At 41.3% G+C, this 21,499-nt stretch overlaps 3 long non-coding RNA genes across 4 annotated transcripts in view; 1 reads left to right on the top strand and 2 right to left on the bottom strand.

The window, feature by feature from the left end:
* The window catches only part of LOC137163690 (uncharacterized), a 78,019-nt gene extending 63,511 nt beyond the window's left edge, over window positions 1-14,508 (bottom strand). The window contains exons 1-2 of the long non-coding RNA XR_010922784.1: window positions 14,440-14,508; window positions 12,679-12,751 (exon numbers count right to left, since the gene is read on the bottom strand). This is a non-coding gene — a long non-coding RNA (uncharacterized lncRNA). The remainder of the gene's footprint in view (window positions 1-12,678; window positions 12,752-14,439) is intronic.
* LOC137163691 (uncharacterized) lies at window positions 1,840-19,832 on the top strand. 2 transcript variants are annotated; one of them, XR_010922785.1, is made up of 3 exons: window positions 1,840-1,957; window positions 18,275-18,385; window positions 19,695-19,832. It is a non-coding gene; the product is annotated as an uncharacterized lncRNA (long non-coding RNA). The 2 variants fall into 2 exon arrangements; XR_010922786.1 differs by having other exon boundaries at window positions 19,563-19,761.
* On the bottom strand, window positions 19,016-19,867 carry LOC137163692 (uncharacterized). The gene is made up of 2 exons (XR_010922787.1): window positions 19,731-19,867; window positions 19,016-19,627 (listed from the first exon to the last, which is right to left on the bottom strand). It is a non-coding gene; the product is annotated as an uncharacterized lncRNA (long non-coding RNA).
* Window positions 19,868-21,499: the final 1,632 nt, after the last annotated feature.

Genomic DNA, 21,499 nt, shown 5'->3' with positions numbered 1-21,499 from the left:
GCTCAGCTGTCTCCTCCTCATCTCTTGATGGCTTCCCATCTCTCTCTGCAGCAGCCAGATTTCAGCTCCATCCCCTGAACAGCTGAGAAGCAGCCACTATGGAGAGAAGTTGCATCCAGCTGTTGCTGGCAGGAGACACATCCAGGAAATGGGACCATGATACAAGTGTCACTGAGCTTCTGGGAAAAGGGTATCTTAATTTAGAAAAGCTGCCTCCTGATGGCACACAGTCCTAGGACATTATCTGGTTGTAATGTCCAGGACAGGTTTCAAAATTTGAGGCTGGTCCAACCAAACTAGTGCATTGGCAGCTGTGCTTTCATTTCAGCTGTAACATAAAGCCATATACACTGTCATTTCCCACTGTTTTATAATCTCTTACACACAAGCAAACAATTCCCCTAGTGATGTGAAAACAATCAGACAGTTTGTCAACACCCATTCCCCTAAAAGCCCCATCCAGTTCATGACATTTGTCACAAAGTCCCTCTCAAAACCCAAAGTCTGCTCAGAGCTGGCCCCCAAGACACTCAGCTATCACACTGTAGCGCTGTGTTTTAAAGCAGGGTGTTAGCTCACAGACCTGCTGATCCGTACCTTGTTTACATACAGTTCTGTGCATCTGTCCAGGAAAGAAAGAAATTTCAACTGAATTGCAAGGTCAAACCAGAGAACAGCTTTAAAAGAATAACATGTTTATATCAACAGACATTCAGCTTTCATTCAGTACTCAAGCAATACTGAATGACATACAAGGGATTATTACAAACACATTTTTGGATACAGCATGTGCTTTCCATACTGTTATATTTTACTCCAATAATAACTAAAGGGATAATTAACTCACAATGGATGGACATGGACTAAGCGTGAATCCATATTAGTTGCTGTATTCCTAACTAGCTAGAAGTGCCTATTAACAGAAAAGATTGCAAATAATGTTCTAGTTTGCCACTGTGTGTGTGTTTTATTTGTCTGGAAGAGAAGAGTGCTGAGTATTCACAAAATATGCTGGATTCCATACTTGTTAGTTTGGTCTTTCAGCCTTTGGAAAAGGTCCTTCATTATGCCTTTAGTTTTGAATGTTCAAAATGTAAAGCACACGTGTCAGATTATATGATCATAATGGACCCTTCTGGCCTTAAAATCTATAATATTTTGAAAGTACAAATGTATATGTGTGCTTGCTTTAAAATACAGGCACTTTCAAGAAACTGCACACTCACATGGAAAAAAAAGGTAATGTACAGCAACACTTGCACATATGTAGATCTGTTGAATGTGTGTACAAATGTTACATCATATTCAGGTGTTGGCACATTTAGTATGTGCACAAGTAGATGGCCATCTTTACAAATATCCAAGTGGGTGCCATGTAATTCTTCAGTTTACAACACTGTGACTAACTATCCCTTAAAGTAGCACCCTAGATCCCCCATATTAATCATTGATATATGCTTGTGATATCTCATACAAGCGTGCCATGCAACACCCTCTCTCTCTGTCTCTAGAGAGAGAGAGAGCTGTCTGGTTGTTATTGAAATATGTTGGTTTTTTGGAAGTTGTGCACTGCTATTTCTCCAGTGACAACAACAAAGAAGGTGACCAACATCCAGGAGGGCACTGAATGATCATCACCAGCCATTGACCAGCAGGAGAATAGTAAACAAGGAATTTACAATTCAATGACAATTGCACAAGCACTACATAATGGGGATTGCTCAACTCTGTAAATTCAACAAAGCCTACCAGGACATGTCTGGGCTAGTATTTTCTAGGCACGTGGACTGAGGGTATAAAATAGGGCATCATGCTTTTACCTTTCTCCTCCCCCACTTACTCTGAAGGCAATAAGAACGCTGCGAATACAAAGACTTGAACTGAGGAGACTGGTCCCAGGCTTAAAGGGAAAAGCCTGTGTATTAAGGAGTGTAACTTACCTGCAACATCCAGTAAGGTGAGAAAAACTGCCTGATCCAAGTACTGCTTAGTCTAATAAGATTTAGGATTTAGACTGCTTGCTTACTTTTTATTTTCTTTGATAACTCTCTCTGACCTTTTATGTCTACCACTTATAATCACTTAAAAATCTATCTTTCTGTAGTTGAACTGATTTTAACATTTTTTTCTTACCAGTGAGTTTGTCTAAAGTGCTTGGGAAATCTGCCCAGTTTACAAAGGTTGGTGTATGTTCACTTTCCTTTGATGAAGTGGTGAACTAATTAATAAACTTGCATTAGTCTTGAGCAGTGCAAGATTGTATATTCCTGCTATGCAAGGCTGGGGGCTTGGGAGATTTGCTGGAGTTTCCTGGTGTATGGTTCATGAGGGGCTTGAGGAGCCATAGAATCAAAGAATGTTAGAGTTGGAAGGGACCTCCAGAGGTTATCTTGTACAACCCCCTGCTCAAAGCAGGACCAATCCCAACTAAATCATCCTAGTCAGAGCTTTGTCAAGCTGGGCCTTAGAAACCTCTAAGGGTGGAGATTCCACCATCTCCCCAGGTAACCCTTCATGCAACTTAGCTGGGTGTGCCTCTGCATGAGTGATAACAGTGTCTGGAGAGGTTCGCTGCTTGTCACTGGGAAAGCATTGTGAGAGACAGTGCAGGCTGGAGAGTTAATGGGGCACAGCAGTCCCACGTCCCAGGTTGTATCCCAGGGATCCTGTCACACACACATTTAATTGTTTTTAGAACATTTTATAATCATTGGATGTATTGAAAACAGGTCATGAATTATGTATGGATTTCAGCAAAACAGTGATACACTGTCTCATGCTATGTTACTTGAACAACAAATGCATAGTGGCTTTTTCCCTAAGGTTCTTGTCACGTGGACAGAATAACACTGTGTAGTGAAACAGTATAGAAAAGTATGTGCTGTTTAGGAGAGATAGGAATAAAAGAAAAGATGGTGGGGGTAATGCTGTATATCAATAAAGTGATAAATTGTAAAGAAATATGAAGAGAGAAAATGGACAAATCAGAATCTGTTTGGTTCAGAATCAGTTTGTGGAAGGATTGTAAAAGAGGCTATAGACCACTAGGGTTAGACTCAGAGATGGATAGAGATCTCCTTATACTTTTGGGAATTGTCCTAATGGAAGACTTGAACTTTCACGATATAGATTGGAGAATAAATATCATTAATATTTGTAGGACCCAGTTATTCCTGGATGTGATAGACAATAGTTTTCTTCATCAAATTGTCACCAAACCAAAAGAGGCAATCCAATTTTAGACTTTGTTTTAGTAAATAGTCCATCATAGAAGATCTAGTTATGGGACATAACCTTTGATGGAGTGATCATGAGTTGATTCAGTTTAAATTAAATAGAAGTATAGTCAAAACCAGAGTATAAACTATGATTTTTTTTACTTCAAAACGGCAGGCATTGGGGAATTAATTAAAGAAGTCAGTTGGACTAAAGAGCTCAAGGACTTAAATACAGAGGATCTTGGAATTTTTTCAGAACAGCTATACAATTTGCATCCCAAACAAGAGGAAAAAACTTGTAGAGAGGTTCCAAACCAGCTGCATGAATAACCACACAAAAAGTTATTAGGAGTAAGCAGAGAGCTTATAGGGAAAGGAAATAGGGGTTGATCAGCAAAAAGCTACATAGTGGAGTTTGAAAATATAGGAATAAAAATGAGAATTGCAAAAAGTCAATCTGAATTAGCTTTTGCCAAGGAAATTAAAATAATAAGAGGGTTTTTTAGTTATATAAATAAAAAGAAAATAAGGAAGGAGGAGGCTGAGCTGCTATGCAGTGTAAATTGGAAAGAGATTAAAGATAGTCTTGGTACAGCCCAATAACTAAATGAATACTTTGCCTCGGTTTTCAATAAGGAAAATGTTATCGGACATGTCCATGAAGGCAGTATGTGTGATGGAAATGAGTGTCTAGAAATGGAAATTACAATATCTCAGATGGAATAAAATTTTAAGGAGTTCAATGCATGCAGTTCATGGAGACTGGATGATTTCCATCCCAGAATATGGAACGAACAGGCACATCTGGTATCAAGGATTTTTAATAAAGCAATCTATTTGGAGGTATTACCATGTGACTGGAAAATAGCAAATGTTGTACCTATATTTAAGAAAGGGTAAAGAAAGGGTAAGAAAAGGTAAAAAGGTGATTCAGGAAATTACAGACCTGATAGTCTAACCTCACAGTAAGCCACCAATGTGTTGCAGCTGTGAAAAAGACAAATGCGATCCTAGGAGCTATGAGGCAAGGCATTTCCAGTAGAGATGGAGAAGTATTAATGCCATTGTACAAAGCACTGGTAAGACCTCATTTGGAATACTGGGCACAGTTCTGGTCAGCCATGTTCAAGACAGATTAATTCAAACTGGAACATGTGCAGAGAATGGCTCCTGAATGATTAGGGGAATGGAGGGCCTGTTTTATAAGAGGAAACTGAAAGAGCTTGGCTGGCTTAGTCTAGCAAAAAGAAGATAGAGGGGATATGATTGCTCTCTATAAATGCACTGGGGGATAAAAAACAGGGAAGGTAAAAAGCTACTTAAGCTAAAGGACAGTGCAGGCACATGAGAACAAATGGTTATAACAGGGGTCCGCAACCTTTGGGAAGTGATGTGCCAAGTCTTCACCTCACCCCTCTCCCATGTGACATGGGCCCAGCACTGCACAGTAGCCACTACTCCCTCCCAGCCTTGCCCCTTCCCTCCCCCCGCCCCTCTCCCATGTGACATGGGCCCAGTGCCACCAAAATTATACAACCCTGACACGTGCTGCTCAAAATTATCTTGCATGCCACGTTTGGCATGCGTGCTACAGGTTGCTGACCCCTGGGCTATAAATTGGTTATGAACAAATACAGGCTGGAAATTAGAAGGTTTCTAACCATCAGAGGGGCAAGGTTCAGGAACAGCCTCCACATAGGAGTAATGCAGGCAGACAACTCACTTAGTTTCAAGGTAGAGCTGGACAGATTTATGAGTGCAACTGAATGATGGGGTTGCTTGTAATAGTAGCAGGCTCTGGGGCTCACCTCCAGTTTATGTCTTGTTATGAAAAGCTCATGTTTTAGGAAGGGATTTTCCCCATGCTCCAATGTATTCCATTTTTTAAATCCTCCTTCCTCTGAAGCATCAGGGGTGGCCATCGTTGGTGGTGGGATATTGCATGAGGGGACCTGGGCTCTGAGGTGGCACCCAGCATTCTTTGTCTCATGTGCTTGGCTGGCTGGTTCTGGCTCACATGCCCAGGCTCTAACTGATTGCCATATGTGGAGTTGGAAAGGAATTTACCCCCAAGTCAGATTGACAGTGACTTTGTGAGGTTTTTTTTTTTTTGCCTTCCTCTGCAGCCTGTGGGTGGGGATCACTTGTCAGGATTATCTGGGAATATTTCAGTTAATCGTTTCCCTGCCATTGCAGGGACCTTGGGCACTGGTGTGCCTTGGTCCTTTCTATTCTCTGCCTGTGGCCTCTAATACTTTGGTTTTATTTTAGTTGGTTTTAGTTTGTGGATGTTGGGTGATGTTGGTGGCCTGTGAGATGTACGGGGTCAGACTAGATGATCTGGTGGTTCCTTCTGGACTTAAACACTAGGACTCTATGACTTTAGGATCAGTCTTATGTCTACTTTTGTTTGACATCTTTACTAATGATCTAGAAGAGGGAGTAAATGGCATATTAATATAATTCACAGATAATAAATTGGGAGGAATTCTGAATACCAATGAGGAGAGAGAAAAACATATAAAGAAATGTAGAGAGATTGCAGTTGAGTTGGGATCCTCTTTCCTGTGTGTGAATTCCACTAGCTCAGAGGCAAAGCACAACTTATTAAAGTGAAACATACTGACATTCCACTGCAAACAGGCACCAGGCCGGGGGCAGAATAGGCTACATGGGCTATAGTAAGCTACACAGAAGATACAACAAAGCCTGGGGGGGGGGGCGTGAGTTACAGGAAAAGAAACAGTAAAAGGTGAGAGGGAAACAGTCTAGGAAGACAAGAGTGGGACAAAAAAAGACAACTGGGGGAACTGATTATCAGGAATCCTATGTCTGATACTCTAGAGTGGGAAGGGTGAATCCCAACCAGAGGTGAACTACTCTGTTCACTTCCCCCACTCTTAGTCATACTATACGTCAGGTGAGGCAGAGAGCAGTGATTATAGTGACTGGGCAGAGAAGAGTGAGTAGGCAATAAGCAGTTCTACACTACATTCCCTGTCATATAATAAGCTTTGGCATTCCCAGTACCTGGATAGTGTAACCAAAGATAATACTATTGTAAAAATAAAGTCCTAGAATAATATACATTACTCACGGCTAGATTTTAGTTACTTCAATTCCTTATTCCCAACCGGGCTCTTCTGGGCAAACTGCACTTGTTTTATTGAAACAATATAATTCCAGCAAATTAAATACTAACTGTGGCAGCAGAATACAAGAAATCCAGTGCATTCTGATCTTGTAATCTCTGTGCAGGGACTCCCAAAGTGCAGGGGAGTGACAGTGTAGCGAAAGGGCTGCACATACTGAGAGGGCTATGACTGAGGGGAGTATGACAGAAGTCCCACCTTTTCTCACACTGGCTGGCAGTCTGGGGAAAGGAGAAAGGGCAGTGAATGCTACATCCTAAACATCTGCCCAAAGGCCCCTCCATGAGGGAAGGGAGGTCCTACTGCAGAGACAGCCTGAGATGGAATCAGTCCCCTCTGATATGAACTCTGGTCTTGATTGATCTCCATTATTTTTGTCTGGACTACCCCAGCAGGAGAAAACCCCTGGACTGAGCTGGCCCAGGTGGCTGGGCCATATCAGAGGGAGAGGCAGTTGCCACACTGTCACCAGGAGGTGCCTCATCATGAGCAGACAACCCTCATGGTGCCTTATCAGATGGTGACCTTGGGACAAATGCATGGAGGTTGTAGGAAGTGGCCCAAGGTGGACTGCCTTTAGCATCCCCAGCTGTCAGAGCACTGGTAGCCCTTAAAGTGCCATGTATCAGAGCCTGGTTGAGTGGGAGGGCCTTGTCTCCCCTACCAACAACCCCCTGCACGTCACTGGCCTAAGCCCTAATCACTAGGTAGCACTCTCCTACAAGCCAACCCTGAGCAAGAACTGTCTTAGTTGGTTCATTAATTTAATCTAAATCCAAGTTCTAAACCAGCTTCTTCTTCCTTGTGAATACTAGGAATTACATGGCAAATTCAAAACCGATGAAAGGAAAAAAAATTGTTACACAATATGTGATTAAACTGAGAAAATTGTTGAGGCCAAGAACTTGACAATTTTCAAAAATGGATTAGATATTTATATCAATATTAATAATATCTAAAATTAGCATAACAAATTTTGTGAGGGATATTAAAACTTGCACTTCATGGCTTAAACCAGTCTCTAACTATGAGAAAAAAGGATGAAAACTGATGGGGAGTGAGGGGAAGGGCAGATTATCCCACATATGCCAATTGCAGGGTTTTTACACCTTGCTCTGAAGCATCTGGTGCTGGCCATTGTCAGAGATATGATACTGGATTAGATGTCCACATGTCTGACAATTCCTGTTTCTGAGTCCTTATGTATTTTTAATTTCTGATGATTTGGACTGTAGTTTGAACAGGTTTGATGTGGTTAAAGTATGAAATAGGATACAATTTAATTTACCACTTATGCGAGGGCACAATATAAGGAGAGACTCAAGGCTTGTCTACACTTATGGCACCACTATAACGCTTAGAGAAAACACTACCTACAACAAAAGGAGAGCTTCTTAGTTCAGTGTAGGTACTCCACCTCCCCAAGAGGTGGTAGGTATGTCGACAGGATAAGCCCTCCCATAATGCTATTTACACTGGGGTTATGTTGGTTTAACGAGTCGCTCAGGGGTGTGGATTTTCCATTGACATAATTTGATATTGTAGACCAAGCCTCAGTGCTCAAAGGGACAAATTCTGGGTCTGAAAGCAAAGTCCAGAGAAAATTTCTTTATCCATGTAAACATGATATTGGTTCAAAAAGGAAGAGTCCTTCTCCCCAATCTTCCATGAAGGTCTGAGGTAACTGCACAGATGACTCATGGGTGCTGATCCAAGGGACAGGGAAGTGTATCAGACATAACTCGCTACTCCCTGTATGGCAGTCAGTAGCCTCCAGTGGATCCCTAATGTGCACACAACACTGATCATGCTCTTGCTATGCTCCCAGTATGGCCACTTCTCCAGTACAAAGGAAGTACCAAATGAACCTGTGTATCCTCTTTATTAGTTGGTCTGGTTTTCACCTCTGTTTGGGAATTTATGGGGCCTAAGGCTGTAGGATTTGTTCATGAGTGATGACTGGAAGATAACTATTGTATTCTAGTTCTAGTATAATCCTAAACTTTTTACACTCAGATATGGAGCGTGTTCCACTGCTCATAAAAGTCACTGGAAAATTTCCCATTGACTTCAATGAGTGCTGGATCAGGTCTTTGGGACTGAATAACGACCCATTGAAGTCAATGGGCACCCTCTCATTAACTTCAGCAGGCATGGGATCAGGCCCTAGTGGACTCACTGGAAGCTTCTCTTACATTAGTGAAGGGACAAGTAGCATTCCTCATTTTACATTAGAAAAGAAAAATATTGGCATAATGGCATTCCTCATATTACACATGAATAGGAAAATACTTTCCATTGCCTTTTCTGTTCTGTTTCTCCATCTTAAAATAGATATAAGAGTATCTGAAGGCTGAACCTATGGAAACACTGTCACAAGATAAACCAGGAGCATTTATCTTTGATTTTTTATTTTGTATATGTGAGTGTTTTGTTTATTTTTTAGTCCTTTTGGTTTGCTACAGTGATAATTCTGAGTGATGTTTAGGATTACTTGTTTTCCAAAAATAAAGACGTTCAGATTTGCAATAAAGAGGTTCAGATCAGTTTAAGAGAGCAGGGCTTTCAAGTGCACACTCTAGTTATGGTTGAGTTTCAAATTCCATTTCAATTGATATATCTGAACATGAAAAAAACACTCTTTCCCCATATGTTTGGAGGAAAGGCCTTTGATTGGAAATTTTTAAGAAAATTAGGCAAGTAGTTAGAGAGTTATGAACATTTAAAGACAACAGTTACATGCTTACTCTTCAATCCACTTGTTCAACAGCATTTTAAGAATGAATTTTCAAATGACTTGCCCATCCTTTGCTGGTAAATCTAGCAGAGCATATACATGCTGCATGACAAATATTTTAAGGTGATACTAAAAAAGACTACATTAGGCTAACTGTGTGTTAGCTAAAATACTGTACATCTTGCCTGAGGACTGCTCTAAACTTAGTCAGCTGGTAGAGATGAGAACAGGCAGGGCCTGTCTCATAGTTAGGGATAACTAGAGAACAGCTCACTCTGGCTATACTTCCCACCCACACTGACGCACTTTTTATGCTCAAAGCGGCAAGGGAAGAAGCATAGCAGTGAGTTATGCCACAGCTACGTCCTTAGGAGACTCCTCACACTAAGAAAATCTCTACCTTGGAGATACATCTGTTTCCTTTCCTGGAGCAGTGCAAATGGAGCTGAATCTGCCCCCCCTATTTACTAACATTACAGCTAGTTGCAATTTTTTTTAGTTATTTTTCTTTTTTAGTTTATCAATTTCTTTATTTTCTACCAGACCACAACTTCCTTCTTGTCCTATAGATTCATAGATTCCAAGGCCAGAAGGGACCAATCTGATCATCTAGTCTGAACTTCTGCATAATACAGGCGATAGAAGTTCCCCCAAAATAATTCCCAGAGCATATCTTTTAGAAAAAAAACCCAGTCTTGATTTTTATAATTGCCAGTGATGGAGAATCCATCCTGTCCCTTGGTAAATTGTTAATTACCCTCACTGTTAAAAATGTACGCTTTATTTCCCATCTGAATTCTAGCTTTAACTTCCAGCCTCTGGATGATGTTATACCTTTTTCTGCTAGACTGAAGAACCCATTATCAAATATTTGTTCTCTATGTAGGTACTTATAGACTGTGATCAAGTCACCCCTTCACCTTCTCTTTGTTAAACTAAATTAAGTGAGCTTCTTGAGTCTATCACTATAAAGCAGGTTTTCTAATCCTTTAATCATTCTCATGGCTCATCTTTGAACCCTCTCCAACAACATCTTTCTTAATTGGAGACACCAGAACTGGACACAATATTCCAGCCATGGTTGTACTTAGTGCCAAATACTAAGATAAGATAACTTCTGTACTGCTACTCCATATTCCTTCTTTGTACCCATTCTTCATAGTCCTCTTTTCTGACTATTGTTTTATCTCCCTTTCAATATTATCTGTCCACTTCCTGTCTCTCTGAATATTCCATTTCTTTCCTCTCTTTGCTTCCCCCTTTCACCTCATCTTTCTTTCCTCCTTCCTCTGAATTGTCACGGACCTTACTTTTCCCTCCCACCTAACATTTTCCTTTCCAGCCTTCCCTGCCAAGATGACTCATTCCCTGGAAGCTTCCGGAATGATGAACTTTTTATTGTGTTCCTATCAACCCACCTCACCACCACCACCTCCACCACAGGCCCAAAGACATTCCAGAAGCACATGGGGGGGTTGCTTATTGTGCACATGAACAAACATCAGTCAGAGCTCAAATGCCTGTTCTGGGCTCAATGTAGTGGGCTGGCTCCAGCTCTGAGGTAATTTCTCCACTGAGCTGCCCTATCTCCATACAGTTGAAAGTCTTGATGGCAACTCAGCATTAAAAGAATTGCAGCTGAACTGAGACTTGTCTAGCTATCTAGGTACTTATGTAGTACTGAAGTTTAGTTTATGCATGCATCCTGATAAGAACATTGGGTACAGAAATCTCATCAATGTCAATGGAATTTGCATACATAGCAATAGAATAGACAGAACACTGTTTATTGCTTTTTTACTTTAGCTCATCAGTGTAAAAGCCCATCTTTCCTCTTATCGGGCATAGATTATTTGTCCATATAATGCCTTTTAACACAAGGTATTTCTAACTTCCAGTATCCATTCAAGAAGCTTTATAAGATCATTGAAAGTCCTCCATTTAATTACATAGACATTATTCCGTATCTGTTACAATTTGCTTCTGTTGTCAATAATTCAATACTTTTAATGCTCTCTAGCCACTAGAACAATATATTACCAGCAGAATACCAGATAAAGAACATCCCAGTATTCATGTTACTATAGTTCGATACCCCCAGGAACCTGTAGAAACTTCTATTTGTTTTCTGTTTTGTTTTGGATTTTTTTACTCTTTTAGAGGAAAAAATGGCATTACAAAGATCAAGACCTATTTTAGAGATAAAAAGAACTGATGTGCTTCCAGGCATTAAACAAAAAGGAACCAAATGGCATATCACCCTGCTTGTTCAGACCAAATCAGTTTCCTACCCACAATCAGATAATAATTCAAAGTCAAGAGATTCAATAAGCATACAAAGGCTCAAGCTTTAGTGACCCTGAGGAGCAAAGTATCATAGCATCTAAAAGAAGGTGAGAGTGTTGTATCTGAGACAAGATGTTAAATATACTTCTAAGGATACTGGTGAGTGAGAGCCTGTCAGCAGAGGCAAACCCTTTAATCAAACTGCCAGGAAAGTAAAGCGCTCAGTAGTTTCCTATGTTAATCTAGTAAATCTATAATAATCTAGCAAATAAGCACTTATCTATTTCCAAGAAGGTGGTATGTGCTGCAGAACTTCTGCCTTAAAAATTATGTACAAGAGAAGTAATAAAATTAATTTTCTACTCAATTATGCCAGTGTTATTCAATGAACTTCAATGGAATCACTCCTCATTTTCACTACTGTGATTTGAGAATCAGGCTCCATATGTTTCAGAGGAAAACACCTGGCTGGAAAAGTGATAGGATAGCTTAGACTCTGCCCAGAGGGGAAGAAAGAGGAGCAAAACAAGAATCAATCAGCCAGTTAGTTCTATGCTCTAGGACATTGTCAATTTATGTTGTTGCCTGCAGTAGTTACCCTATAGAATTTAGGATTCCTATCAACAGGATCTTAAAACTTCTCAAATAGATAAAAAAGTGAAAGCTGGAAATCCGTTAGTTATCCAGTCCACCACCCTGCCAATTCTGGATTTCTCGCTACACAATAAAAACAAAGATTTTTCTTGTATTTTGTCCACCCTACAACAGTTCTAAATATCCCAAGTGATCATGTTTCCCCTACTCTTTTTAGGAGACTATTCCATAGCTTAATACATCTCACTGTCAGGAAGTAGTAACTGAAACTTCTCCTTCCTTAGTTTCATCTCATCACTTCTAGTTCTAGCACCAAATTGCTATGCTAAATAGTTCATCTCTGTTCTTGTGTTTACAACTTTCTGATATTTGAAGACTTATATACACCCTTTAGTCATTTCTTAAGAAAGCCACAAACTTTTAATCTTTAATCATAATTTAGTCCTGCAATCCTTTGAGCATTTTATTAGTCTTCTCTGAATTCCTTGCAGTTGATCAATATATTTCTGGCACTGGGGTGTGGACAACTAAATGCAGTGCCTAAGGTGTTAGTGCACCAGAATGATAGAATTACTGTTCTATCTGCATATGCAGTCAATACTTTGGACTATTTTATTTCTTTGCATTTTATATTAATATATAATTGTATTTAATACATCCAAAACAGAGCTAATAAAAATTAAAAGTATACCTTTTTAAATGTAGAGAACACAGCAACTGTGTGGTCCTTGCAGGGGCTGGTCACCAAAGGTGCAGAACAGCAGCTAGAGTACAAACAAATATGAGTGAAAAGCATAGGTTACAAGTTTTTTAGCCAGTGGATGATTCTTCACAGAACAGGCAAGAGCAAGGATATATGCAAACAAGTAGGCTAGACTGCTCATGCAGGGAGTGTGCAGAAGACACCCAATATGTAGCATTTGGCCTCATCTTTCTCATTTGTCTAGGAGCATTTATAGTATTTCTTGGTCTTGACTCTTCAAAACTCTTCCCAATTCAGTATAATCTGAGTTTTATTAACATTATGATTGCTCTTCTAGTTCATCAATGAAGATGTTAAATAAAGAGCAGACTCAACTCTGATCCTTACAGTATCCATTAGACACCTCCCACCGGCTCATTACATTGCTAATTTTCACTACCATATTTCACTCCAATAACTTCAAGACAATTTATATTACTTTTTAAGGTAAAATGTAATGACCCAAATTTCTATTCCATGACAGCAGTGTAAATCTGATGGAGCTGCCCTGATATCAACAGAATTACTTGGATTTTTAACACTGATACAGTAGGAAATGAAATCTGACCCTATGTGTCAAGTACTTTACTAATATCTGGGTGCTTTTTTTTAAGCATTCAAGTGTACCTAGCAAGATATATCCATGCTTCCTTGGCACCTATTGCTTATAAGTCCGTATTTTCCAGGGCCTGGATCCTAACAGGTGTTAAATAACCATGACACATATTGACTTCAAAGTGCTCAGCAAAACAATCAATATTGAGGGCTCAATCCTTCAAAGTGCTCAGCACTTTGTAGGATTGAGCCCTCAATATTGATTGTTTAGTGATTTTTCTCTTAACCCCAATCCACACACGTGGAACTTTATGCATCTGAGCAGTCTCACTGAAATCAATAGTACTGCTCACAAACTTTAAGTTTCACACATACTTAAGGACTAGATCCTCAGCTGGGGTAGGTCAATAGTCAATGAAAGTTAATAGAGCTACACTAATTTATCCCACTAAGGATCTGGTTCCACCTACTTTGCTGGACTGGGGCCTTCCGATTTCCATTTTTTGACTAGATACTAGTTTTACAGAATGATTACTTCCAGGATCATTCTTTCCTTTTTTTTTTTAAACTGGTACCAGCCGCGTTTATTTGCCAGTTTTCTAGTACCTCCCCAGATGCACTTAGTTATTATTTATTCAAATGCATACTATTACAAAGTAGACGTCTACAGTGCCCACAGAAATGAGAAAAAGGAACAGAGAATGTAAAAGTTATTTCATATAATTCTTGTTAGATGTTTTGAGTATGGTTTGTGTGTGTCCTTGGCTGGTTGGTAAAGTTTCTAAATAAAAAAAAGTGCCACTCTAGAAATGCACCTCAGTGGCTATCCTTCAATGTAGTTCAGCAGAGGAAAGCAAAAAGCGGTTTTTGAAGAGGGATGTAAATTTGAGGCCACTTACACCGTATGGTTAAATCATATCCTCAGCAATGTGTATACATTTCCCATTTTCTTCAGCAGGAGTTGTGTGATCCCCCTCCCCCGGCTCAGTCACCAACCTGGGACACGCCCAGCTCAGTTTAGCCATTACTTTGGGGCTCTGCTTATTCTCCAGCGTTGTAAAAAGGAAACACAGAGCCATGCAAACTAAAAGTTCTGTGGAGCCTTCTGTAGCTTATCTGTACAACCCTCCCCAGTCTTGCGGGGACAGAACATACTTGTTGCCTCACAGTCCTCCAACACAGGATTCATTGCTCTTATCTGATCCTACACCTTCTCATGGGGATAGGACCCTCATTTATAGCCCCCAGCAGGGAATTATCACTTGATGCTGTCCAGCTGGCTTAACTGATTCCCAATACCTGTCTGCTGGGTTCTTCTCCAGAACAGGGCTGGCTACTCCCTGCCCCCCCACTAGTCCTTCAAGGGTTAGAAAGTCCTGTTATACGATCCTGGGCCTTTTCTACTTCACTTCTTGAGCACTGGGAGTAAGGAAGTAGGGGGATGGTTGTTAGTCATATTCATGACTTCCATGATATGTTACCTGTCAGCTCTGTGTTCTTGGGGAACCAGGGCACAAAACCCCTACTCTCTCTGGCTCACCTGAATCTCCCCTTCCTCCCCAGCCTCTGCTTGAACCAGAAAACAAAAGCAATGAAAAGGCAGCGGGAGACAGACATAAACCCCTCCAAAAAAGGGTGATAGGATTAAGGCAACTTCCCTAGCCTCATCTACATCAAAGATGTAAAAAAGGAGGCATCTAGATTAGCACATCGAATGGAAAACAGAAAGCCTCATCTGGAACAAACATTAGCATACTGAATGGAGAACCAAGCTCCAAAGCAGGAACCGCACTGAACTCTGGGATTGGCAAAGCAGGGACGTACTGCATGATGAAAAGTTCCAGAGGGGTAGCCGTGTTAGTCTCTATACAGCAAAAACAACAGAAGTTCTGTAGCACCTTAAAGACTAATAAATTTCTGCAGGCATAAGCTTTCATGGGCTGCAACCCACTTCCTCAGATGCATGAAGTGGAAACCACAAATAGGAAGTGTGTATATATACATCCAAGGGTGAGAAACATAACAATGGGGAGGCCAAGTGCTAACAAAGTCAATTCAATTAGGGTAGATAAGGCCTATTCACAACCGTTGATTAGAAGGTGAGAATGTATGAACATTGACCATTACTTCTTGTAATGAGATAACCATTCCAAGTCCCTATTCAGACCCATTCTGATTGTTTCAGATGGGTACCCAGAAGTCACCTACTACAGGACAGACCCAACAAAGACAACAACAGAACACCAATGGCCATCACCTACAGCCCCCAGCTAAAATCTCTCCAACACATCATTAAGGATTTACAACCTATCCTAGAAGATGATCTCTCACTTGTGCAAGCCATGGGAGCCAGGCCTATCCTTGCTTACAGACAGCCCCCCAACCTGAAGCAAATACTCACCAGCAACCATACAACAGGAACACTAACCCTGGAACCCATCCGTGCAACAAACCCCGTTGCCAGCTCTGCCCACACATCGACTCTAGTGACACCATCACAGGTCCTAGCCACATCAGCCACACCATCAGGAGCTCATTCACCTGCACATCTACTAATGTAATATATGCCAACATGTGCCAGCAAGGCCCCTCTGTCATGTACATTGGCCAAACCAGACTGTCACTATGCAAAAGAATAAATGGACACAAATCAAACATAAAAAGGGGTAACATCTATAAGCTAGCTGGAGAGCACTTCAATCTCCCAGGACACTCTGTAGCTGACTTGAAAGTTGCCATTCTTCAACAAAAAAACTTCAAGAACAGACTTCAGCGAGAAGCTGCAGAGCTGAAACTCATATGCAAACTTGACACAATCAGAATGGGTCTGAATAGGGACTTGGAATGGTTATCTCATTACAAGAAGTAATGGTCAATGTTCATACATTCTCACCTTCTAATCAACGGTTGTGAATAGGCCTTATCTACCCTAATTGAATTGACTTTGTTAGCACTTGGCCTCCCCATTGTTGTGTTTCTCACCCTTGGATGTATATATACACACCTCCTATTTGTGGTTTCCACTTCATGCATCTGAGGAAGTGGGTTGCAGCCCACGAAAGCTTATGACCACAGCAATTTGTTAGTCTTTAAGGTGCTACAGTACTCTCATTGCTTTTAACTGCATGATGGGAGATCTCTGCTCCTGATGTTAATGAACCCACACCAGCACACACCCAGCTCTGCAGTTATCAGACTATTCTAGTTATTAATATCCAAAACACTGAACCTGCCTGCTTGTATTGTGAGCTCTCTCGAAGGAACAATGCCCATAGCCAAAAATGATCAGTTCCTATTGTCCAGCCTAAACAAAACAACTCTGGTATACTCCCTTGAGTCATCATTTATCCATAAACAAATCTGTTCTCCCTTGAATCATTGTTTCTTCCCTACAAAAACTCCTACCCAAGTTCAAACCTCTGGTCTGATGCCTGGATCCAAATGCTGCATCAGTTCCACTGAGACGTCACCTTTTCCTGACTGATCTTGTTGGGGGCTCTGCCTGTCTCAAGCACTCTGGACCCTAAGCTGAACAGCCTGTCTCCTGGGAACCTTTGAGCTGCACAGAGTGGTGAGAATCCCACCAAGAATCTCTCTCTCACACACCCCCCTCCCTGCCGGTTAAGCCTACTTCTTCCCTCAAGACCTAATTTAATCTCTCTCTCTCTTTTAGTCCAGGTATGACTTTTGTAATCAAACCTGGGCTAGCTTTCTCCAATACCACAACTGAAATAGTGTAATATTGTAACTCTCCTTGTTTTTCTCTCCTTGTATGGTTATTACTATTAGTATTGTAAGTTTTATATACCTGGCAATAAAATAACTGTTATAATCACGCTGATTGCCAGTCTCTCTCTCTCTCTCCAAACTTCATTTACTCCTTTGTGTTCTTGGCTTCCCTATCTTGCTCTGCAGCAATGCTTCTTTTACCGAAGTCAAAGATCCCTGGAGTGCCCAAAAATCCTATGGGGTTTGCTCTTGGGGGTTACTACTAGGATAATTGCAGAGTGAGAGTGGGAATAGCAATGTGCTGAACCTGTGGTATATAAGAGGGTGGGAGGGGGGCAGCTGGGAAGTGCTGCTCTGCCTAACCTGTGGAATCAGAGGCGTATAAGGGTAGCAGCTGAAAGTGCTGTTTGACCCAGCCTGATTGAGTCCAGGGGCAAATAAGGGTGGCAGCTGAAAAGTGCTGTTTGCTCAGAAGTGTGCTCTATTCTGGTGAGGGGCATATAAGGATGGCCACAGAAAGTGCTGTGTAACCCAGCCTGCTGAGTTCAGGGACATATAAGGGGTCAGCTGAGAGTGCTGATAGCTCAGTCTGCTCAGACATACTTGGCTAATCTGGAATGTGTGTGTGTATATGTGGGGGGTTTATTTGAATCTGGGGCTGGAAGAATCCAGCCCTGAAAACCTTAGGTCCTGCAGGATAGCTCCATTGGGAGGGGACTTGTAGCCATATGAACACATAAGTAACACAAGCAGTATGTTAATAGAATCACACACCCCCTTACAGGAAAGTAACCTAATAAATGAGCGTACCCCAAGTTGACAGGCAAATCTGGTAACTGATGTTCAGCTTCTTCTATGAGCTATGATGTATCAGACTTTGGGTACCTACACAAATTGGCATACCATACATTCATTATCTCCACAGATTTAATATGCTAAATAAAGGGAAGACACCTTTCCATCCTAAACTCAGTGACCCTCACCACATGGTAAGAATGAATAGTACTGAGAAAAGTGGTAAATGTACAACAGGAGGTGCTGTAATGTCATAGATTTCTAATAAGAGGCGACTGCTATCTCCTAGAAAGGAAAACAGAAATTTTTCTGAATAATTCAAACCTCCAGAGTTAAAATAAAAACACCTCTGAGATGGCTGATTAATGAGGACAGTTGCTGTGATCTCCAGACATCCTTTCATTTACTTCATGAGTGGTGTTAACCACTTTACTTTCTTCCTTATACTTTATTCTTTTTTGGCTAGAGAGGCTGCTGCTCAGATTCATCAAGACGGGTGGACAAGATGATCTAAAGAAGCGAACATGCGGCATATACCCATCACAACCAGTGTGCAGGCAATGTTCGAATAATCAAGGTCTGACTAAGTTCAAATATTCAAATACTCAACATCCAACGAAGTGGGTTTCTGCCCACGAAAATTTATGCCCAAATAAATGTGTTAGTCTTTAAGGTGCCACGGGAAACTGAGCCCACCAATTTATTTTACATAAACCCTTGGAGAAACTGGATGGTGATGATGTCTTCTGTCCATCACCCACCTGGGACAAAATTAAACTAATCCCCAAGACCTTGAGGTAGCCCCATGGGCGTAGTGTGTGTGTGTGGGGGGGGGGGATACAAAGGGTCATTGTCCCCCCTTCAACAGAGGTGTGGAGGGGTGTCATGCAGGGTGGTCACATGCCACTTCCCTCTCCCTCATTTCTGCCAGCGCCCAGCTGCCCTGCAGGGCTTGCTCTGCTTGACTTGCCCGGAAAGTGCTGCCCTCTCCTCCCCCAGCACGTCTGGGCTCGTGGGGTGCCCGACCGAGCAGCTTTTCCCCTGAGCTGCGGGGGGGTCGCTGCCTAGCCTCCGGGGTCCTAGTGCCCGCCCCTTTCCATAACGCTGAGTGCCCGCTGGGGGGCTGGGGAAAAGGAGGTGGGGGGAAGAGACAGTGGGGCGAGGAAGAGAAGGGGATATACAGCAATGGGCGGAGGAAGGAAGGAGCCCGGCCTATGGCCTCCCTCCCCTCGGCGGCAGCAGCAGTTCCAGCAAGGAGGCAGCCACAGCCGCACCAAAGCAGCGACATCGCTGCACCCGTCCGTGCCGCAGTGGCCGCCAGGCTCCAGCACAGTAGCAGCTGGGGCTCAGTCTCCAGTGTATTCATCTCCCCCCTCCGCGCAGCGCAGGAGGAGAGCCAGTGAGAGCCAAGGGAATTGGCTTCAGCGTGCAAGTGCACACGCTTGCTTTGCCCCCCCCCCCCCCAATCTAGCAGTCACAGTGTGCTGTGATTAGCTCTCATGTTGTTCTGCACGGTAGCGCGGAGAGTGGACCTTTAGGAAACTCCATGGGTTTGGACACAGTGACTGCCTGGCTCTCCCCTGCCATGCATCTTGTGTAGTTATGTATGTCTGTAAAAGGCTAGTACTCTGCTTTCTTAGCAATTTGCACCCACTTTGCCACTGGGATAAATGACAAATTCCCAAGCAGTGGACAAACAGGCATCTTGAATTTTAACATGAAAAGTTCTTCTGCCTCTCTGCCCCCTTTCGCAGGTTTTTACTTGAGGCTGAGGTGGAGCTCTGGATCCAACTGAAGAAAGACTCTGTCTGTCTGTCCTCTGCAGAGGATTTTACACAAAGAAAGAATTATTCATTTTAAATTTCTTCCATATGCTTCTTTTGCAGCAGAGCAAAGAAGGGTATCAATATTATTAAACAAACCTTGAGATCACTTATCCAAGAACTGCCACATCACTGGAAAGGAAGTCAATCTAGTGGAATTCCTTTTGATTGATTCTGTAACAAGAACTGAAGAACACTGCCTACAACTGAACTAATTTTAATAAAACTATCACTGATATATTGAGCTGTTAGATGAAGCTCATACTGTACATTATGTACAGAAAGATGACATTCATCATAAATTCTGAAAAAGAAAAAATAAAGTCAAACTATATTTACTAGAAGTGGGAATAAAATAAGAGTATTGGCTAAAAAAAGACTGCAAACAATAACTTTGTACTGTAACAACAATATTGCTAAAAGATGTAGCCAATTGCTTAACGAATACTTGCAGTTTGATATTAAAATGTTGGAGACTGAATGACCTAGCTTAGTCCAGTTTACTGATTAAAATAAAGCAGTACACGAAGGGAGTCATACAAAGCACCTTTCTGGGAAGCTCGCTTAGCATTCATCTGATACGGTAGGTTTACTTCAAACATGCATCCTCAAAGCTACCTCTTATTTATATTATGGTTGCTTACCAGTTACACCCACTTTATACATCACCTTAAGTTTCACCCACCAATTTGTGCTAGCTTTGTCTTTGATACCTCCCTGTGACTTTCCCATATCTCATTTTGAATATTACATTCTAAGTGTTGATGAACCATGAAAGCACACCCGAACTGCACTAGTACAAAATATCCATACACCGTGCCTTTGATAGGTTTCATATTCTCTGGTGCCTAAGCTGAGCTCAGCTGTTGCAAGGTGTTGTGGGATATATATATATATATATATATATATATATATACACACACACACTTTGACGTGAGTGAACAAGTGCGAGCATAACTTTGTGCCCACATTCATATATAACATGTATCAACCTGCAGTTTTACGCTACATGCTGCCAGATTTTAACAGCACCCAGACTATCTTTTCTATGAAAAAATAATATATGATGTTTTAGGTGCTTGGATTTCATATTAATTGCTTACCCTTGTCTTTATACAAGCCCGATTTATTGTATTATATTTTTCTCCTTCAGTTTACATCACACCAACCACTGTGCATCAACAATTCTGTAGCACATGTACCCATCTACAAGGCTTATTTCCAGCCATTTACATGAAAGAGCTGTTGCTCTGAAAGCACTAATCCCAGCATTGAAGAGTTTAAATTAAAACTATAGTTCAGAAGCTAAGGAAACAGCTCCCAGCTGCACCGTAGCTTTTATGATGCCTTGCAAATAGGCAACAGGCCCACTGATGGACCCTAATGACACAAAGAACATGTGGAATGACATAATTATATCATGTTAAAACAATGATTTGATTCATTTAAATAATGAACCATAACCCTGTGCTAATTGATAGTGCATTAACTTTTATGGGATGTGGTTCATGGAAGTAAAAGGAACAAATCAACTGTATCCTACTCTGTTGCATGCTAATCTCTTCTGTTTAGAATACAGGAGGAGTATATAAATAAAAGCTATGAATTACAATAAAGGTGTCAATAGTGCTGTAGTGAAAGCTATGAAATGTACATCAGCTGCTCACTTCATCTGATTTTATAATATTTTAAACAAAATTACTATGTCCATTCCAAAGTTCATGCAATCTTGTTATAGATACTATAAATAAATAAATCCTTACTTTTGCACTAGGAAATGATATCACATAAACTATTAACAAGGACATATGCTGAAAAGGACCTGGTAGAGAATCAGGCTGGCTATGGGATGGTCAGAACCTTATAAA

The sequence above is a fragment of the Emydura macquarii genome, unplaced genomic scaffold, assembly GCF_026122565.2.
Source record: "Emydura macquarii macquarii isolate MOO-44397 ecotype Brisbane River unplaced genomic scaffold, CSIRO-AGI_Emac_v2 contig_2636, whole genome shotgun sequence".
Classification (NCBI taxonomy): Eukaryota; Metazoa; Chordata; order Testudines; family Chelidae; genus Emydura; species Emydura macquarii.
The sequence above is the reverse complement of the archived record's forward strand: the minus strand, read 5'-3'. Positions and strand labels throughout refer to the sequence as shown.